Raw genomic sequence first — 20,067 nt, 5'->3', positions numbered from 1 at the left:
CTTAACACAGTTAATGTATTAACTTATTTTTGTGTGTATGCATGTATTTATTGATTTGTTTAATATTGTTAACATATCAGAGTTCTGAGTGAGTTTTTCTTAAGATAGGCAAAGGCCATTTATTGATTACATATAGGCTATTAAATGTTTATTAAAAACTAAAAAGCATTTAAAAAAAAAACAACTTAGGCATTTATTGAGTCACTAAAATACTGTAGAGTACAGACCACATCAGCATGATTATAAGCATCCTCTGGTAAATTAACAACCAGATACTGATGTCTCTCACCATATGGACTTCAGGAGATGACTGGGGGATGATAAACTGTGACCTACTGGTTGGGTTCTCTCTGTTCTCATGTTTCTTACATGTTTGTCCCCTGACAGCCGGGTCCTAATGTTTTTTGAGCAACACACCATACTATGACGTTTTTACAATGATGGTTCTACTATGAAGCTAGTTTGACATGTTCAGGTGTTCTTTGTGTGAAAACTCAGAGATTTCAGGTATCAGAAGGTGGTTTTCAACTTTCTTTGTTAACTTTCTGCTTCAACTTTAAACTAAATTTCCTTCACTAACCCAGCCCTCTGGACTTCCAGTAAGCTGTGTTCCTATTGGCTGTCCAGGTGGCTGCTTGGTGTTATCAGGAACACCTGAGCAGCTTGGTGTTATTAGGAACACCTGAGCAGCTCAGTGTCTTCCTGCTTTATTTAGCTGCAGACAAACATTTCCTCTGCTTCTCTTCACCACTGAACTGGGTTTGGCTCCATTGCTTTAGTTTGTTCTTTAGACGTTGGCTTGCAGCTTCCAGCAGTAAAATCATCTTTAATGTGTTTCTTGGTGTGTTTTAGGGCTTTGTACTGGATAGTTGTCTTGGTAAATGTGGTTCTTTAGTCACAGTTAGCACATGGTGCTAATGTGTGCAGTGATTAGTGGATTTGGTCCAGCTGAGTTGTGTCTTTATCTTGGCTGTAGTGAGTCTTCAGAGGTTTTTGGTCAGACACATTCTGTATTCTTGTGAACCAACGCTGGTTGTCTAGAAGGTAAGAGTTCCTGTCCTGATTCTCTGTTCTCAGAGGTTCTCTGGTAGGCTGTAGGAGACTTTAGTGTTTGGGTTGTGCTAGTTTGGTTTTTGTACAGTTTCATTTGGACGACTATCTTGAGGCCCCTCCATGTGGTTTAGTGAGGTTTTCTGCAACAGTTCTACAAAGCAACCTGCAGCAGAAGAGCCTTTGAGAGTTTTTAGGAAGTTCTGGAGATCAGACTTTAGAGCAGCAGAAACATTTGTCAGCAGTTTGAGCAGGAGAAGGTGAGCTTCAGAGTAGAAATGAGACGGAAACCTTCTTGACCCGTGTGGTGAGGTCCTGTACCAAGAGTTTGAGCAGGTTGTGAAGAGTCTGTAGTTCTTTGGTCTGAAAGCACAAGAAGAGTCGACTCATTAAAGGAGAAAACAGGAGCTATTGTTGGTTCTTCTGTCACTCTGCAGTTTCCTTAAACTGAATATCAAGTTTATATTTTAAATGATTTCCCATGTGAGCCCAAGAAGACTTCAATAAACTCCATCCATCCCCTGGACACAACATATTTTATTACCATATTAAATTTTTTTTTTTTTTTTTTATGTTTTTTAGTTTTAAGCATAGTTTTTTCTCTCTGCTTGTTTAGTTTTGTCATCTGTGTAAAAGGTGCTAAACAAATAAAGTTGAATTGATAAACTGAATAATTGACCAACTCATGATTGTGACAACAGAAGTATTTTCATTGTAATTTAAGGGTTTATTTCATTTTTAAGGTTGGGGTTAAAATCTTGACAGAAAAATAAGATTAAAGAAATAAACTACATAACAAAAAGCAATTAAATCAAACAAAAAAAATTAAAACAATAAAACTTTTAGAAAGTTTTATTATTAAAAAGATTTAAGAAATTTAGGATGTAATTTTCTAATTAAACATTTAATTTTTTTATTAATTGTTTTGTCTTTTTAAAGGTTTAATAATCTAATTAAATGTTTTGCATTTTTTTTAAATGTTTAATATTCTTGTTTAATTTTATTTTTTAAATGTTTAATTATGGAAAATATTTTATCTGTAATTTTTAATATTTGTATTTTAAAAATTTTGTTTCATTTCATAATGACATGTATTGTATGTTGTTGAATTATCTAATTCAATATTTTGTCTGTTTAATAGAGTTAAACATTAAATACAATTAAATTATATGTACATATACCACCTTTTAATGTTTAGTTTTCTTTTTAAATGCTTAATTGTATTTTCTGTTTAATTCCTATTTGAAGTTTTATTGTCCTTAAGATGTAATTTTCTAATTAAACATTTAATTTTTTAATTAAATGTTTTGTCTTTTTAAGGGTTTAATGATCTGATTAAATGTTTTGCATTTTTAAAAATGTTTCACATTCTTCTTGTTTAATTGTATTTTTTAAATGTTTAATGATGGGAAATACTTTATCTGTAATTTCTAATATTTGTATTTTAAAAATTTTGTTTAATTTCATAATGACATGTACTGTATCGTGTTGAATTATCTCATTCCATATTTTGTCTGTTTAATAGAGTAAAACATTAAATTACATTAAATTATATTAAACAGACAAAATATGGAATGAGATCATTCAACACGATACAGTACATGTCATTATGAAATTAAACAAAATTTTTAAAATACAAATATTAGAAATTACAGATAAAGTATTTCCCATCATTAAACATTTAAAAAATACAATTAAACAAGAAGAATGTGAAACATTTTTAAAAATGCAAAACATTTAATCAGATCATTAAACCCTTAAAAAGACAAAACATGGACGGACATATAGCTCAACGGGTTAAGCGGATGACCCATGTACAGGGGCTGGTCCCTGACGCAGCGTCCTGGGTTCGAATCCCACTTGTGGCCCTTTGCTGCAAGTCTTCTCCCCTGTTTGTCTCTCACTACATGTATCCAATAAAAGGCCAAAAAAGACAAAACATTTAATTAAAAAATTAAATGTTTAATTAGAAAATTGTATCTTAAAGACAATAAAAGTTCAAATAGGAATTACACAGAAAATACAATGAAGGATTTAAAAAGAAAATTAAACATTAAAAGGTGGCAAAACATTTAAAAAGAAAAACCTTAAAGATTTAATCGAAACATTAACAGACTGTCTGAAGGTTCAAACTAACAGAGAACTACTCAAGAACTTTTAAGATTTCAGTCCTGAGACTGTCTGAAGGTTCAAACTAACAGAGAAGTACTCAGGAACTTAGAAGATATCAGTCCTTGGACTGTCTGGAAGTTCAATCTAACAGGGAACTACTGTGGGACTTAGAAAATTTCAGCCCTCAGACTGTGTGAAAGCTCAGGTCCTGAGGACTCGGGAGATGTGGAGGCTTTGAAAGTCTTGGAACTGAGGGTTCAACCCTCCAGCACAAAGGCTAAAGTCCAACCTCCTGAGAAAAACGGTCGAGTCGAGACTCAAGTTAAAAAAAACTCGAAAATGGCAAAAAAAAAAATAGATGATAAATGCGCAAAAAAAATTAATAAGTATCTGAGTGCGTAGCTCAGGGGATAAGAAGAGAGACTACCAAGTGGAAGGTAGTAGGTTCAAGACCCACCACTGGCATTTTTCTTTGTCTTTGTCAGGATTTTGATAAAATTTAAAAAGGGTCTGGTCTTGAACCAGCGACCTGCAACTCTACAAGTAAACCCTTAACTCACTGAGCTACAGATCAGAGGAAAAGAAGTAATTTCGTCGTCCCTTTGGCATCGTAGTTAATAAAGGGTTAGGCGAGGCTTAGAACGTTTTTGGCTCCTCCCCTAAATGAAGCAAGCCTCGATACGCGCTTCGTGGAAACGCCCCCTCCATTAATCGACACACGCTTCGAAGCCGCGGCACATCTCCTATCGTCAGTATTTTTTGGAGTAAAACACGGTAAGAAGATAATACTTCTAACCAGTAGCGTTGTTTTGTTGTACGTTAAGTCAGCGACTTGTGAAGAGTTGTGTTTTGCCGTGTTTGAGCAGTTGGTCCGGACGCGTTAGCTAGCTAAGCGGCTAAGTTAGCTAGCTAAGCGGCTAAGTTAGCTAGCTAAGCGGGTAAGTTTGTTAGCTAAGCGGCTAAGTTAGCTAGCTAAGCGGCTAAGTTAGCTAGCGGGCTAATTAACACAGGTGGCTAACTTACCGCTGAACACCTGCGTTAGTGCTGCCGTAGCTGTCCGTCATTAGAATGAACTTCTCAACCTGTATTTCTCTGCTGTGTATTTTAGCTTTTAAAAAAGTTATTTTACTTTAAGGTTAACTGAAACCCGTTCAGCTGCACTGAAGTCTAACATTCAGCTGGTTTGAATTAAACCTCTCTTCCACTGCTCAAGTTCAATCCAGTATATAAAATGACATTAATAGTGGATAAACTATCAACCAGCCATTGTATTTATTTATTATTGCATGTATTTGTAGTAAAACATGAGTTGAAATATCCTACTTTTGGATCTAGAACTGCACAAGCCGTTCATTTTCAGTCACCTGACGAGTTAAACTTCCCTTTTTATGTGCGGTTGAAGCAGAAAGTCTGAGTTAACAAAGAAAGTTGTTTATAATTTGCAATACCTGTTGTCTCTGACTGAGGCTTTAGTTTTTGTTGAGCCGATTTACACGTAGAAACTTTGTTCAGGAAGATTTCTCAGTAGCTCAGAGGACAGGCTGCTTTTTACACAACCTTGTAAGAGAATGTCTGTCAATGCTTTCAGCAGAATTTAGAAACACAACACTTCCTAAACAGATATTTTGAGGCTGTGAGGTTGAACGTTTGAGAGTATATCAGTGTGTTTGTTTGTGGTCTTTCTGTTTCTGGGTGGAAGCTGAATTAGTGAGGATGACTCCTGCTCCTGTCATCTCTAAGCTCCTCACACATCTTTACCTGCACATGAGGAAAATCACTCCTGTAGAATGCAGGTATGTTTGTCATTATTATAAATAGATGTTGCCTGGTGACCTATCAGAAACCCATTATACAGTCAGCCAAAATAATGTTTACACACATCAGGAAAAGAAAAACTTCCATAAATATTTCAATACCAAATTTATTCAGACACCACGAGATTAATAAAAGTTATCTTTGGCCTCTACAATTACAAGAGGTGCTCAAAGTGGTGGCCACTGGCTTCCAGACATTTCTGTTGTGTTGTAGACGTCACTTGTTGATGCTCCATTCATGAGGGTAGCGCCATCTGTTGGGAAAACATCGTACAACAGGACACAGAGTTATCATGATTTGATCAAACTTTGAAAGAGGAATCTATATGTATAGAAGTACTTATACAAATGAAATATTTATAAAAGTTTTTCTTTTCCTGATATGTGTACATTATTTTGGCTGACTCTGAACTTAATGAGAACAAAACTGTCATTTAATTGCTGCTTTGAAAGCTTCTTTAGTGAAAACAAGCTGGTGTTCTGCTTTGAAACAAACTGCTGTTGAGGTCTGTGTTTTTAGGTTTAACCCCACAGTTTCTGAATGAACTGATAGTTGTTGTTTTTTTTCCTGATCAATGTGGACGTTATAATTGATGGTAACATTTACTGATCATATAATCAGCATGACAATATAACAGTATAACATTCTGACCACCTGACTAATACTGTGTTGGTCCCTTTATGCTGCTAAAAGTCCTCTGACCCAGTGGTTCATCAGAACCTCTGGGGATGTCCTGTGGATTCTGTGGATCCTGTGGGTTGCAGGGTGGGTCCTACCTAGACCAGGCTGATCCTGGACCATCCCACAGATGCTCAATCAGATCTGGATGTGGGGAGTGTGGAACCCAGGTGAACAGCTTAGCTCTGTCGTGTTCCTCGGACCACTCCTGAGAAGTTTTAGTTTGTCCTGCTGAGGGTGGCAGCTGGCATCAAGGACTGCTGTTGCCATGGAGACTAGTGGGTTGTTTGTCCTGCAGTGTTTAGATGGTGGTACATGTCAAACATCCACATGAATGTCAAGGTTTCCCAGTAGAACGTTGCATTAGAACAAGATGATGGATGTTGTTCTCTTCAGCTGTCAGTGGTCAGAATGTTGTGGCTGATCGGTGGATCTGTCTGCCTTTACTCTGACATCCAGAGTTATACAAAAGTGTAGTATGTGTGCAGTGCAGAAGAGATTTACTTTATTGTATGCATTTTTTTTTTTTTTTTAAGTGAGAGCATTTTTTTTATCCACCTGAAGAAGATCTAATCTTTCCCTTCAAAGGATAGTTAATAATTACTTCAGCTTCCATATTGGTCCCATCAGAGAAAATCATGTCCATATACAGATTTTTATTAATTCCAGGGCTGGTTCAGTAAAGATTATAATAATAACTACATCAGATAATTCTTGGTCGCAGTTGGAATTTTGCAGACTGAGAGATGGTTGAGAAGGTTTGCAGTTCTTGTTTTAGCAAAATTTGTTATAATAGAAGATCTTTATTGTCATTGTACATGAAATTATCTGCAAACCAGCAAAGTGTATCAGTCTGAGGTATCTAAAAAATAAATAAGTAAAGAAAAATGCTTCTAAAGCCAATAATAAACAGAATATTTTGAGGGAGTATTCTAAAAAGGAAAGAAAAGCTACATTCTCACTCCTCTCAGGATAAACTGTCATTAAAATTGACTTTTGGGGCTTCAGCTAACGATTATTTTAATAATCCATTAATTGGTCAATTATTATTTTGATTAATTGATGAATCGGATAAAAAAAAACTATTTCCGCCGCTTTATTCAGAAAGAGAAGATTTGGACTGACAGAGCAAAAAAGATCATTGTAGCGAAGCCTTCGTCTTCAACCATCGACAGAGGCCTCATGTCAGTGACCATCATGTTGAGGATGCTCTGTCAGGACAGCTGCTTGCTGTGGTAGACATGATGTCTTTCTCATCATGAAGCCTGTCATTTTTTGCTGTTCATGAAATGAGAAAGATAGTATATTATGAGTATGTATTACAGCACAATTTACAACAACTCAGTCGGTATCTTGTTTTATTTGCAGTATTAGGTTAAGGCAAGTCCAAAGAGCAAAACAGAAAGCACAGACATACATACATACATACATACATACATACATACATACATACATACATACATACATACATATACAAGCACCATAAAAAATGCTTCATTACATAAATTGAGATGTAAGAAGTTACTTTAACCCCTGTTTGGTCTAAATGCAATTCATCCTGCCTCACTCCAACACAGACCAGTGTCTTCACTCAGATGTTGTGAGAAAATTAAAACTTGAGGCTTAATCTTTAAATTATTATCACCATTGTGTGCAAGTTACGTTTATTTATAAATCATATTCAAACCCTGCTTAAGCTGATTAAAGTGAAAGAAAAAGTATCACACACACGTTCCCTATCACTATTAATCAGCTAACAAACAGATGCTAGCATCAGGAGAGCTACCAGAGAGACTAACGTTACGTTTCCTCACTGTAAAACAGAACAAACGTAGGATACTGTAGTGACTTACCTGCTGTTGAGCTCCCTTCATCCTCATCGGCGACTCCAATGTGTTTCCGTTTCAGGTGCTGCATCATCATCGTGGTGCTCCTGTGCCATCTCATATTACTTTTGTAAAGCTTGCATGTTATGCATGTTTTTTGTTTTGTGAAGCGTAAAATGCTCCCACACTTTTGAGGACTTCGGTGAAACAGTTTTCTCCATGTCGGTCATGTTTCATTTGTTGAATTTACTCTTCCTTTGAAAATACCGCCTCCGCTCTGCATCCACCTCGCCCTGTTCAACTTGCTCTGCAGGTGGAGTTTTTTTTTTTTTTAACAAAACTTTATTTCAGTCAGCCAGCATTGACCAAGCTCTGCAGGTGAAGTAGACGGCTTCACGACATGGCGAGTGACGCATGAATCGCGCGACACAACGAATCGATAATGAAATTCGTTGCCAACGCTTTTAATAATCGATTTTTATCGATTCATTGTTGCAGCCCTATTGACTTTAGATTTAGCTTCAACACGAGATAAAAACATTTAGTTTCATTGCTGATGTTGTCAAGTTTTATTAAAGTTCATGCTACTTTTATAAAATGATGAAAGTGAATAAATTGTATTTCTGTGTTTGATTTCTGTCTTTTCTCCTGCCATCCAGATGTTCAGAGGGAGATGATGCCACATCTGGTCCAGCTGATGGAAGGTCTTGAAGTTCTCTGACTGGCCTGGACTGAAGATGGTCGTCTCACTGGATTTAAGGTTCAGATGCTCAGTAACAAACTCCACCAATGTGCCAACAGGGAAGCTTTAGGTTTATTAAATGTTGCTATGGAGGTATCGTTGTTTTTCTTTGTAGATGCAATGTGCTCCAACTGAAACTTGAATTAGAACTTAGAAGTAAATCCTTCCATCTGAAAGGATTTAATTGCATTAATAACCTCATAACATTCTAATTTTTGTTTCAGTCTTGGCTGGAAATAGAATCTCTGTATTGATTCAGGTAAAAACTGAACTTCACAGCATGTTGAAGCAAAACAACCAGATGAAAACTGTGATGGTGTTGGATTGTCAGACCGTAATGTTGCAGCTCAAAGCAGCTTTTCTAGCTCAGTTCATTCTGACATTCAGTTATGAATCAACACAGCAGATGGTGATCCATGCTGTGGAAGTCTCACACCTCCTGATTTAACCCTTTAAGCGCCAAAGTTGTAATATTGCGACAAGCAACATTGCTGAACATAACAAGCTATAGCTGCAAATATGGTGCCTCATATGGTTACTACTTTACACGAGGAGATGGCGGACATCTGGAACTTCAATCTGAGCATCATTTGTGGGCGTGTTTTCATTCAAAGTTTTGGAGTTTGAAAACCGCCTCCCGGTCGAGGGGACGAGGGTCGTAGTCGGAGCGCAGCAGAGCGCACGACAGCCCGAGAAAACTGACCATTCTGAGAGGTTTGTTCACTGTTGACAAAGTACTTCGTCAAGTAATGGCTGACTCAGATTCTGAAGAGGAATATTCACCCTCTGATGAAGATGTTCAGTCGTCCAGTGAGACAGAAAGTAACGCTGCGTCTGTGCGTAACGGCAGCGAGTCCGTGCGCCATGATAGTCCACAAGCAGCACATACTGGAGCCGATGCTTTGCTTCAACGTGTCCAGGGTGGCGTGGTGGGTGTAGCAGGGGTGGTCAAAACACCGCTAATAGTGAGGTGGGTAGCGGGGATGCAAAAAACCGCGGAAATAGAGGCAGACGCGGGAGAAAATGCACTGATAATGGCGGCGGAGGCCGCAGTGGCGTTCACGGCCCCGCCGTAAATGACGGTGATGATGGCTGGGTTTGCCTTGAGAGATGAGGAACAGTGTCACAAGTGGATCAGACATTTAGATGAGCCTGCTGGGTATCGTGGAGACAGGAATCTGACAAATTCTGAGCCAAGCAATGCCATCTTGATCGATAAACATCTGCGAAAGTTATGTAATCCATATGTCCGCCGCCTGGTGACGTCATAATATGCAAATTAGATGAGTGAACTTACTCCCATCACAAACTTTGGATCATACTGATGATTTTACTCATTTACAGTATGCCTTTATCTCTAATCATTTTCAAGTCACAACCTTTTGAAAAAGTGATATCAAAACTGAATATTTTATTGAAAAAACTGTGGCGCCTAAAGGGTTAATGGAGCTGCTTTGCACTTTTTACACTGTTTATTCACCAACACTTTATTTAATAAAAGTCCCATCTAGTTTTTATAAGGAATGTGATGTTTTAATTTCTCTGTGAATAACTGCAGTCTAATGTAACAGCTGGAGTTGTAACATCTGTCCTGATATTGATCATGAAGTATTGATCAGAATACTTATGGTCAGCAGTCATCCCTGAAGTTTTACATTAAAATCTTTACTTGTGTTGTGAACTTTGGTAAGAAGCAGAAACTTTAGCGTTGCCATGGATACATGAGTGTTAAATTCTGTCCATGTTTCCATTGTGGGAAATTCAGTCCAGCAGATGAGTTTGTTTTTACTGCCAGTTACCATTCAGTCTGAGATATTAAGAATAAATAAATGTGCATAATGTGGAAATGAACAGATTTTATTTTTATTTATTCCTACAGCTCCTGTAGGTAAAATTCCAGAATGTGGAGGAATTTAGTCTCAATCACAGACAATAAATGTTATCTGAAAGTCGGGTTATTGTTGTTTATCAGCACAATACAAAAAGATTAATGTTAGAAATATTCCAGTTAAGACTCTAGAATATCATGATTTATGTAAATTTACCTCAGTAATATGAATGTTCAGGTTAAGATTGTGCAGTGATATTTATTATGTAAGTTTAGCTGATTAAAGTTTATGACTGCACTAAAATATTATATATTTAAATTTACATCATAATATTTAGGGTCAGAAGCTACAGTATTGAGATTAAGAAATCAAATATTCTGTAAAATGTAAATACACTGAACTCATTTGGATATATTTAAGTCAGACTCTAGAATATTATTTGACACAAATCTATCTAAATCAAAATTTTAATCATTTTTACTCCAAACATTTACTGGACTGATTTAAATATTAAAATCACTCCTTTCTAATCCTCTGCTGTATGTTCAAACCTGAGGCCTTAAATAGAAACACACAAGTATCTGTTTGAAGGAACTTCTGCAGAGTCCTGGTTCCAGAACATGATGATAGAATTATAGACAAACTTCAACAAAAGCTGCCTGAGAGTTTACAGGTTTTCAGGTTTTCTTCAGTAATTTAATGAGCGTTATCAGCAATAATCAAGTGTTCATTTGATGAACTTCATTTCCTAAAACATCCAGAATTGGAGCTCATATCTTTGGCAGCTGTAAAGTTTCTGCTCCTTCAAAGTTCACAACACAATGAATTAATTCCTAAAACACTCTCAATGCTGGAGAACGTTTGTGATGCTGAAGCAGTGACCAGTTTTTCTGTTTCTTCTCTGGAGATGCACAATGAGGGACGTCTGCAGAGACTGAGAAAGAGTCTCACCACATCCTGACATGAGGAAAAAGACTTTATTGAAGACTACAATGAGAAAAACTATCAGACAGCAGACGGCTGCATTCAAGGTGAGCTCTGAACATTTGATCTAGCCTCGAAGCTGATTTGTTTTCTAAAATAAATCTAGTGTGAGTCCTAATCTATGCCTGTATGTTTGCTTCTTTACACCGCTGTTAAAAGTTTAGGCTGTTAGATTGTTCCAGATAAGACAAGTACAAGATTCTTCAGAGCCGTTCTACCACGAGCCTGACAGGAAGAACTCCAACAGCTACTGAATGTTCCTGTGGTTCCCTCAAGGCTACAGGAGGAGCCCTACGAGGACGAGCCGGTCCACCTGATGGCGGCCAGTTGCTGCGGTTCAAAGCCAACACCGACTACGTGGACTTCTACTGGACCACACGGAGGCCTTCAAACCGGACCAACAAGTTCATCGACTCCCCGACTCGTGGGTCTGAGGACGCCGCCGAGCCTCGGTCCAGCCGGCCTCCTGTCTGTGGGTGTTTGAGTGCTGAGAGGTTTGAGGATGCATGTGAACGTTCTGTGTTGAAACAGCAGCTTTGGACTCAGTAACGCTGGGAAAAACCAAGAGCTCCTTTATTTGTCACTTCCACTAAAAAAACTGATGAAAATAAGTTTGCCAGAGTTCTGACTGATAACAGATTATTAAATAATGAAAATAATCATTTAAATATTCCTTTAAACAATCCTTTTAGGTCTACATTTCCTTTACACTGACTTCTTGGTATATGTATCAGTATTTTGGGTGGAATATACCATTAAGCCCAATGTTCAAGGGTTTTTCTGGGAATATACCATTAAACCAACCTTTTAGGTAAATGTTCCAGGGTGTTGGGTAGAATATACCATCAGATAAACCTTTTAGGTCTACATTGGAAGATTTTAGAGTAGAATATTACTCCAAACCATCCTTTAGGTCTACATTTAAGGTGGAATACTCCTTTCCACCAAGATTTTTTGGTCTACATTGAAGGATTTTAGTTGGAATATTCCTTTGAACGAACTTTTTAAGTTTATGTTAAAGGATGTTGGGTGGAATATACCATCAGACCAACCTCCAAGGTCTACAGTAGTGATTTTTAGGTGGAATATATCATTAAACTCACCTTTTAGGTCTACATTGGAGGATTTTAGGTGGAATTTTCTTTCAAACTATCTTTTAGTCTACATTTAAGGATGTTTAGGATGGTATATTCTTCCAAACCAACTTCTCAGGTCTACATTTCAGGTGGAATATTCCTCCATACTAACTTTTTTGGTCTACATTGAAGGATTTTTTCTAAACCACCCTTTCGGGTCTATATTTGAGGTTTTAGGTGGAATATTCCTTTTAACCAGCCCTTCAGGTCTCTTTGAGGATTTTGGATGGAATACTCAGTTAAACCAACATTTTAGGTGCATGTCTAAGGATTTTTGGTGGAATGTTCCTTTCAGGTTGATGTGTGAGGACCTTGTAGGTGGAATACTTCCTGAAACCAACCTTTTAGGTCAACATTCAAAGATTTAAGGTGGAATATTCCTTTAAACCAACCTAAATTTCATGTTTTGTTCATTATCAAGTGAGAAACCTCAATCCAGACTTCTCATAATGACGTTTGAGATTTATGCTATTTGTTTAGTCCAGACTAAATGACAGAAATCCACAACTGTAATTTTATTTCAGGACTCGGTTATTAAATGTCAAAACAATCCACATGACTCTAAAAACCCAACAGGGTTACAAACTCTAAGATCAAACTCTCCACAAGGATCTCTGTTTCTTTCTGTGTCCTTTCTCCGAGTGTCCCTGCTCCCAGAGCTGGATGCTTCAGATCTGTGGTTGTTCTCCCACCTCCAGCTGCCCATTTCCACCGATCTACTCTGCCTAGCCTTACTATACTTGATTTGCTCATCTACATATTGTTGAATTTACCACCAGCTATATATGTAGTATATTTAATGCCAGAGCCGTACACCGTACGCCGTACACTATAATTAGTTTCCATGTTAGTTGTACTTTGCATGTATCATCTGTCTTATCATGCATGTATTATACTGTGTGTTTTATGGTCCTTGTGTCCCCCCCTACCTCTCTATCTCTATCCCTCTATCTCTACCTTTCTACCTCTTCTGTCCCTCTCAACCCGCCCGGCCAGCAGGTAGATGGGTCCCCCCACATTAGAGCCGGGTTCTGCTCGAGGTTTTTTTTCCCTGTTAAAAGGGTGTTTTCCTTGCCACTGTCGCCTTTTGGCTTGCTCTGGGGATCAGGCATATGGGTTCTGTAAAGCGTCTAGAGACAATTTGACTGTAATTGGTGCTATATAAATAAAATTGAATTGAATTGAAAATAAGTTGGACTTCTACATGAGAGCTTTAATTATTCTTCATCAACTTCCTGAAAAGTTTGGTCAATAAAAAAAGACAAAAACTAATATTTTCTGCTGAACTAAAGAGAGACTGTGATTTTTCTGCTCACATGTTGTGTTGTTGTAAACTTACTCTTTCAAATAAATAGCCACCTAACCCCCTGGAAACCAGCGTTTGTCCTGTTTTTGTGTTGCTCCTTGGCGACCCTAGACAGCCGGGTCGTAATGTTTTTTGAGCAACACACCATACTATGCAGTTTTTACAATGATGGTTCTACTATGAAACCAGTTTAACATGTTCAGGCGTTCTTTGTGTGAAAACTCAGAGATTTCAGGTATCGGAAGGTGGTTTTCAACTTTCTTTGTTAACTTTCTGCTTCAACTTTAAACTAAATTTCCTTCACTAACCCCGCCCTCTGGACTTCCAGTAAGCTGTGTTCCTATTGGCTGTCCAGGTGGCTGCTTGGTGTTATCAGGAACACCTGAGCAGCTCAGTGTCTTCCTGCTTTATTTAGCTGCAGACAAACATTTCCTCTGTTTCTCTTCACCACTGAACTGGGTTTGGCTCCAGTTGCTTTAGTTTGTTCTTTAGGCGTTGGCTTGCAGCTTCCAGCAGTAAAATAGACTTTAATGTGTTTCTTGGTGTGTTTTAGGGCTTTGTACTGGATAGTTGTCTTGGTAAAGGTGGTTCTTTAGCCACAGTTAGCACATGGTGCTAATGTGTGCAGTGATTAGTGGATTTGGTACAGCTGAGTTGTGTCTTTATCTTGGCTGTAGTGAGTCTTTAGAGGTTTTTGGTCAGACACATTCTGTATTCTTGTGAACCAACGCTGGTTGTCTAGAAGGTAAGAGTTCCTGTCCTGATTCTCTGTTCTCAGAGGTTCTCTGGTAGGCTGCAGGAGACTTTAGTGTTTGGGTTGTGCTAGTTTGGTTTTTGTACAGTTTCATTTGGACGACTATCTTGAGGCCCCTCCATGTGGTTTAGTGAGGTTTTCTGCAACAGTTCTACAAAGCAACCTGCAGCAGAAGAGACTTTGAGAGTTTTTAGGAAGTTCTGGAGACCAGACTTTAGAGCAGCAGAAACATTTGTCAGCAGTTTGAGCAGGAGAAGGTGAGGTTCAGAGTAGAAATGAGACAGAAACCTTCTTGACCCGTGTGGTGAGGTCCTGTACCAAGAGTTTGAGCAGGTTGTGAAGAATCTGTAGTTCTTTGGTCTAAAAGCACAAGAAGAGTCGACTCATTAAAGGAGAAAACAGGAGATATTGTTGTTTCTTCTGTCACTCTGCAGTTTCCTTAGACTGAATATCAAGTTTATATTTTAAATGATTTCCCATGTGAGCCCAAGAAGACTTCAATAAACTCTCTCCATCCCCTGGACACAACATATTTTATTATGATGTTAAATCTTTTTTTTTTTTAAAATATCATTTTGAGTTTCAATCATAGTTTTAGCATAGTTTTTCTCTTTGCTTGTTTAGTTTTGTCATCTATGTGAAAGGTGCTAAACAAATAAAGCTTGATAAACTGAATAACTGACTAACTCATGATTGTGACAACAGAAGTATTTTCATTGTGATTTAAGGGTTTATTTCATTTTTAAGGTTGGGGTTAAAATCTTGACAGAAAAAAAGATTAAAGAAATAAACTACATTAAAAAAACATTTAAAGGAAAAAAACATTTAATACAATAAAACTTTTAAAAAGAAAATTAAACATTAAATACAATTAAATTATATTAAACAGACAAAACATTTAATTAGATAATTAAACAGAAGATACAAAACATGAAATTAAACAAAAAATTTTAAACAAAAATATTAAACATTAAAGATGAAATATTTTAGATAATTAAACATTTAAAAAATACAATTAAACAAGAATATTAAACATTTAAAAAAATACAAAACATTTAATTAGATTATTAAACCTTTAAAAAGACAAAACATTTAATTAAAAAATTAAATGGTTAATTAGAAAATTAAATCTGAAAGACAAATCTTTAAATAGGAATTAAACAGAAAATACAATGAAGCATTTAAAAAGAAAAACATTAAAAGGTGGTAAAACATTTAAAAAGAAAAACCTTAAAGATTTATTCAAAAAATTAAACATTGGGAAAGAAAAGGAAATTTTTCAAACAAGCCGATAAAACATTTGAAAAAACAATTAAACTTTAAAAAGACAAAACATTTCAAAATCAAATCAGACATTAGAAAAGAATAAAAGGTGAGAAAAGAGCAAAACTAAACATTTAAGAAGAATCAAACTGAAGACAAAACATTTGAAAAGACACCAGTTAAACTTTAGAAGATCAAATTAAACAGAAGAGACAATAAAACGATCAAAAAGAGCAAAAACAGCTTTATCTGTTTTTGCTCGTTTTTTCTTAAAGTGTTTTCTAGTCTGAAATGAAAACATCAAGTTGTTTCTTCAAACATTTCCTCTTTCTATGTTCTTGGTTTGATTGTGGACGGATTTAGTAAGAACACATTTAAGAAAACTGCTTTCCAGATAATGTCTACTAGTTGTTGAAGGCATTGATCAAACTAATGTTACCTTCTGATCCCCACAAACTTTACTGTTCAGTGAAGAGAATCAAAGTTTGTTGAGGATTTCTAAAAAACCCACAGGTGAAGGTCTGAGAAGAACTCAGATGGATGGTCTAAATGTGAAATCAAGACTCATGGTCACAAGTTTTAAGGCTTCTGTTAACCAGAAAGTTCAAACTAACAGAGAAGTACTGAGAAACTTTTAAAACTTCAGTCCTCAGACTGTCTGAAGGTTCAAAGTAACAGAGAATTGCTCAACAACTTTTAGGTTTTCAGTCCTCAGACTGTCGAAAGGTTCAAACTAACAGAGAACTACTCAGGAACTTAGAAGATTTCAGTCCTTGGACTGTCTGAAAGTTCAATCTAACAGAGAACTACTGTGGGACTTAGAAAATTTCAGCCCTCAGACTGTGTGAAAGCTCAGGTCCTGAGGACTCGGGAGGTCTGGAGGCTTTGGAAAGTCTTGGAATTGAGGGTTCCACCCTCCAGCACAAAGGCTGAAGTCCAACCTCCTGAGAAAAACGGTCGAGTCGAGACTCGAGTTAAAAAAAAACTCGAACACGCCAAAAAATAGATGATAAATGCGCAAAAAAAAGAAGAATTAGTATCTGAGCGAGTAGCTCAGGGGGATAAGAAGAAGGACTACGAAGCGGAGGGTCGTAGGTTCGAGACCCACCACTGGCCTTTTTCTTTCTTTGTCTTTGTCAGGATTTTGAGAAAATTTAAGAAGTGTCTGGTCTTGAACCAGCGACCTGCAGCTCCATAGGCAAATCCTTAACTCACTGAGCTACAGATCAGATAAAAAAACATAATTTCGTCGTCCCTTTGTCATCGTAGTTTCCAAGTGACCACACAGGCGGAGCCAAGGCGGAGTCTGGGTGGAGTCAGGGCGGAGAGTAGGCGGGGAGGTGGGTGGCGGCCTTCCCCCCTCTACTCCCCCACCTCCCCCCACCGCCCACCACACCTTCCCCCGCCCGACGAGTTCTTCGAGTCTTGACGAGTTCCTCGAGTCTCCACAGGTTTTCCCGAGTTTCTTGAGTTTCCACCAGGTCTGAGGCAGAACAAGTCATGAAGAGGTGTTGAAGTCGGCCAGGATGGACTGACTTTTCACAGCGACTAGAAGAAGGACCACTAGAAGAGCAGGTCTTTAACCACCATCCATGAAATCCATGGAGTCGCTCCACAGAAATGAAGGGAGATCAACTTTTATCAACCTCCATCCAGATGTTCAACTTGATATCTTTACTTGGAGATTTTTAGCACCACAAACCTTTAGTATCACACTTTATTATCCTTTAGTAGGACTTTCATGGAATCCACCAGCAGATTTAGTTTTTGTTGAGAAACTTTATTCTTGTCTTCGTGGGACTGCAGTATTTAAAACTGTTCCTTCTATTGACCTCATGTTTATTAGTTTTAGTGGCGAAAGTTTGAATTGTCAATTAGTCTCTTAAAAACTAAATAATAAATTGGATTAGTCAAGAGGTTTAAAGTTCTTACTTTGTCATATTTTAAATATGACAAAAAATATAAAAATAAAGCATCTTGAGACAATTTGACCTGTAATTGGCATTATATAAATAAAATTGAACTAAAATTGTATGTATCTTCTATGTTGGAGTAATTCAGCCATATATGTTGGAAAACACATTTTCTTTGTCCATTAATCTGTCGTTTTCTCCAGTAATTCATTTCTTGTTTTGGTTTATAAAATGTCAAACCCAAATATATCCAGTTTACTGTCATAAAAACCAAAAAGATTTACAGTCATGATGCAGGAATCAGGTAGTTTTTCACTTTTTAATCTTAGTTTAGTCAGAAAGACAGTTGATAATGTGTGAATTGTTGCAGCTTGTGAGCCGTAGAAGGTTTTAATCTTTGGGGCCGAGTGTCAAAAAACATTTAGAAACCAATATCAACAAAACACTCAAAAATTTCAACATCATTTGCATGACAATGTCAAATTAAAGGACATTTATTTCCAACGTAAATGTGTGATATTCATCCTCTGGAGCTTTCTCTTCACATCGTCTTCCACCTGGACTGGTTTGGTCGGGAGCATGTGCAACAAACATTTGAAAAACTGCACTTTAACATCAATGAATGACACTGAAGTTTAATCTCTACATAAATGAGACTGAGTCTGGATGTGCTGCTCTGTCATTAACTCCTAAGTTTAGGGAAAGTTCAAACAAAAGAGGACAGTTCAGATAAGACTTGAGAATGAGCTTATTTTGAACAAACATCTCAGACTTTCTGAGCTTCAGCACCTACAGCAAGATATTTTAACAACAAGCAACTCAAGAGATCCAGAAGTTGGAGAGAGTTAGCTTTAGCTGAGCTAAAGAACATGTGGGACGCTAACCTAGCAAACATTTCAGACTTTTCTCTGTGAATTCTGAGAAATAATTTCCTATTTAATGACAGAGCTACACATCTTAACTCAGTCTCATGAAAACAGACTCTAATTCAGTGTCATCCATCCATATTAAAGTGCAGTTACCCAAAATGTTTGTTGCATGAGCTCCAACAAAACCTGTCCAGGTAGAAGGCCACTTTGACAAACAGGAAGTGGACGATTCCAAGCAGATTTATAGAAGGGGGAACTGGACTGTACTAAGTGTGGTCGAGTATAGAGGGGTGTTTTGTGGGTTTTTAAGGCTGATAATGATTATAACTGAGACATTTGGAGTCGATATTCAGTAAATGAAAGTATTTAAAATCTTGGAGTTAAAAAACTTAGAAGAACACAAACTGACAGGAAACTTTGTTGATACGTTTTTGTTTTGTTTACAGATGTTAAGTTAAAGGAGTTTTATTTGTGACGTATAACCAATCAAATCACTCCAGAAGACAGAGCGACCACAGGTAGATTAAGGTTCAGAGCCAAAGTAGCGCCATTTTTAAATGTATTTATTACCGTAAATCAGTAAAAAATAAAATACTGATAATCAGTAAATCAGTCAGCCCACAATTACTACAATTCTACAATGTATGTCTCTTTCCTTTGACTTGTTTTTTGTACAATATACAATGTATATTATGTCATTTTTTCATACCAAAGGCTATACTATGATGTTTTCTAAGAGACATACGATGCTACTCTGTTTGTTCTGGCCCTGAGCTGCTGCACTCCTCCTCTGTTGTTTTCTGGATTGTACTCAGCTGCATGCCTTCGTCCACCCGGCCTCCGCTGACTCGTCCCGCCTGCCGTCTCTGGAGCTGAAGCTGGATTGGAACAAACCAAAGTACAGTCCAATCACGATGCCAGCTGCCTCTCAAAAGGCTCCTTCATCTGGCAGGTGGCAGCACTTCTTCTGAGGGGAAGCTGAGCTGGCCCGGCAGAACTTTGGAGATGTGTTCCAGTGGTTGGTGGATGTGTAGGGAGATAGAGAGGGACCTTTGAATTGTACAGAAAGGAAAACAGGAAACCCATTGGTAGTTTTAGTTTAGGGTGCTACTGCGGTGTGTTTTTGGGCTTCAAGAGGTGAACAGGAAGAGGTTTTTTTTTGTATTGATTATCTTTTACTTTGTTCCTGGATGGAATGCCCATCAATGTCAACATGAAGTTCACTTTTAGTTCTGTTTATTTATTTTTATTTTACTAACACCCATTTGTTTTTAACCCCTCACATGTTGTGTTGTTGTAAACTTCCTCTTTCAAATAAATACTCGTCTAACCCTCTGGAAACCAGCGTTTGGACTGTTGTGGTGTTGCTCCTCACCTACTTCAGACAGCCGGGACAAAACAACGTTTTGTGGACCAAAGGCTTTTCTATGACATTTTTAGAGCGACATGCTAAACTATGATGTTTTTAGAGCGACATGCTATATTATGATGTTTTTAGAGCGACATGCTATACTATGACGTTTTTTGGACGACATGCTATACTATGACGTTTTTTGGACGACATGCTATACTATGACGTTTTTAGAGTGACATGCTATACAATGATGTTTTTAGAGCGACATGCTCTAATTGCTGCTACATTATTTCATCCTATGGCACGTTTTTACAACATGTTGAAAAATCTCATTTTTTTTTAATCGACATAGGATGCTATGGCGTTTTTTTTGCGGCAAAATTCATGATGATTTTTGTCAAAGAGAACCTTTCTGGAGTGTTTTTCACGGCCTCCT

General features: G+C 37.4%; 2 long non-coding RNA genes across 2 annotated transcripts in view; one reads left to right on the top strand and one right to left on the bottom strand.

Moving 5' to 3' along the window:
• Positions 1 to 4,608: 4,608 nt before the first annotated feature.
• Positions 4,609 to 14,742, top strand: LOC129350616 (uncharacterized). The gene is made up of 4 exons (XR_008604081.1): positions 4,609 to 4,955; positions 5,684 to 5,825; positions 8,141 to 11,083; positions 11,196 to 14,742. It is a non-coding gene; the product is annotated as an uncharacterized LOC129350616 (long non-coding RNA).
• A 2,607-nt stretch (positions 14,743 to 17,349) lies between these two features.
• Positions 17,350 to 20,067, bottom strand: part of LOC129350712 (uncharacterized) — a 9,133-nt gene continuing 6,415 nt past the window's right edge. Inside the window, exon 3 of the long non-coding RNA XR_008604195.1 lies at positions 17,350 to 19,327. This is a non-coding gene — a long non-coding RNA (uncharacterized LOC129350712). The remainder of the gene's footprint in view (positions 19,328 to 20,067) is intronic.

This window comes from Amphiprion ocellaris, chromosome 15 (genome assembly GCF_022539595.1).
Source record: "Amphiprion ocellaris isolate individual 3 ecotype Okinawa chromosome 15, ASM2253959v1, whole genome shotgun sequence".
Lineage (NCBI taxonomy): Eukaryota > Metazoa > Chordata > Actinopteri > Pomacentridae > Amphiprion > Amphiprion ocellaris.
This window is presented reverse-complemented; position numbering and strand designations above follow the sequence as displayed.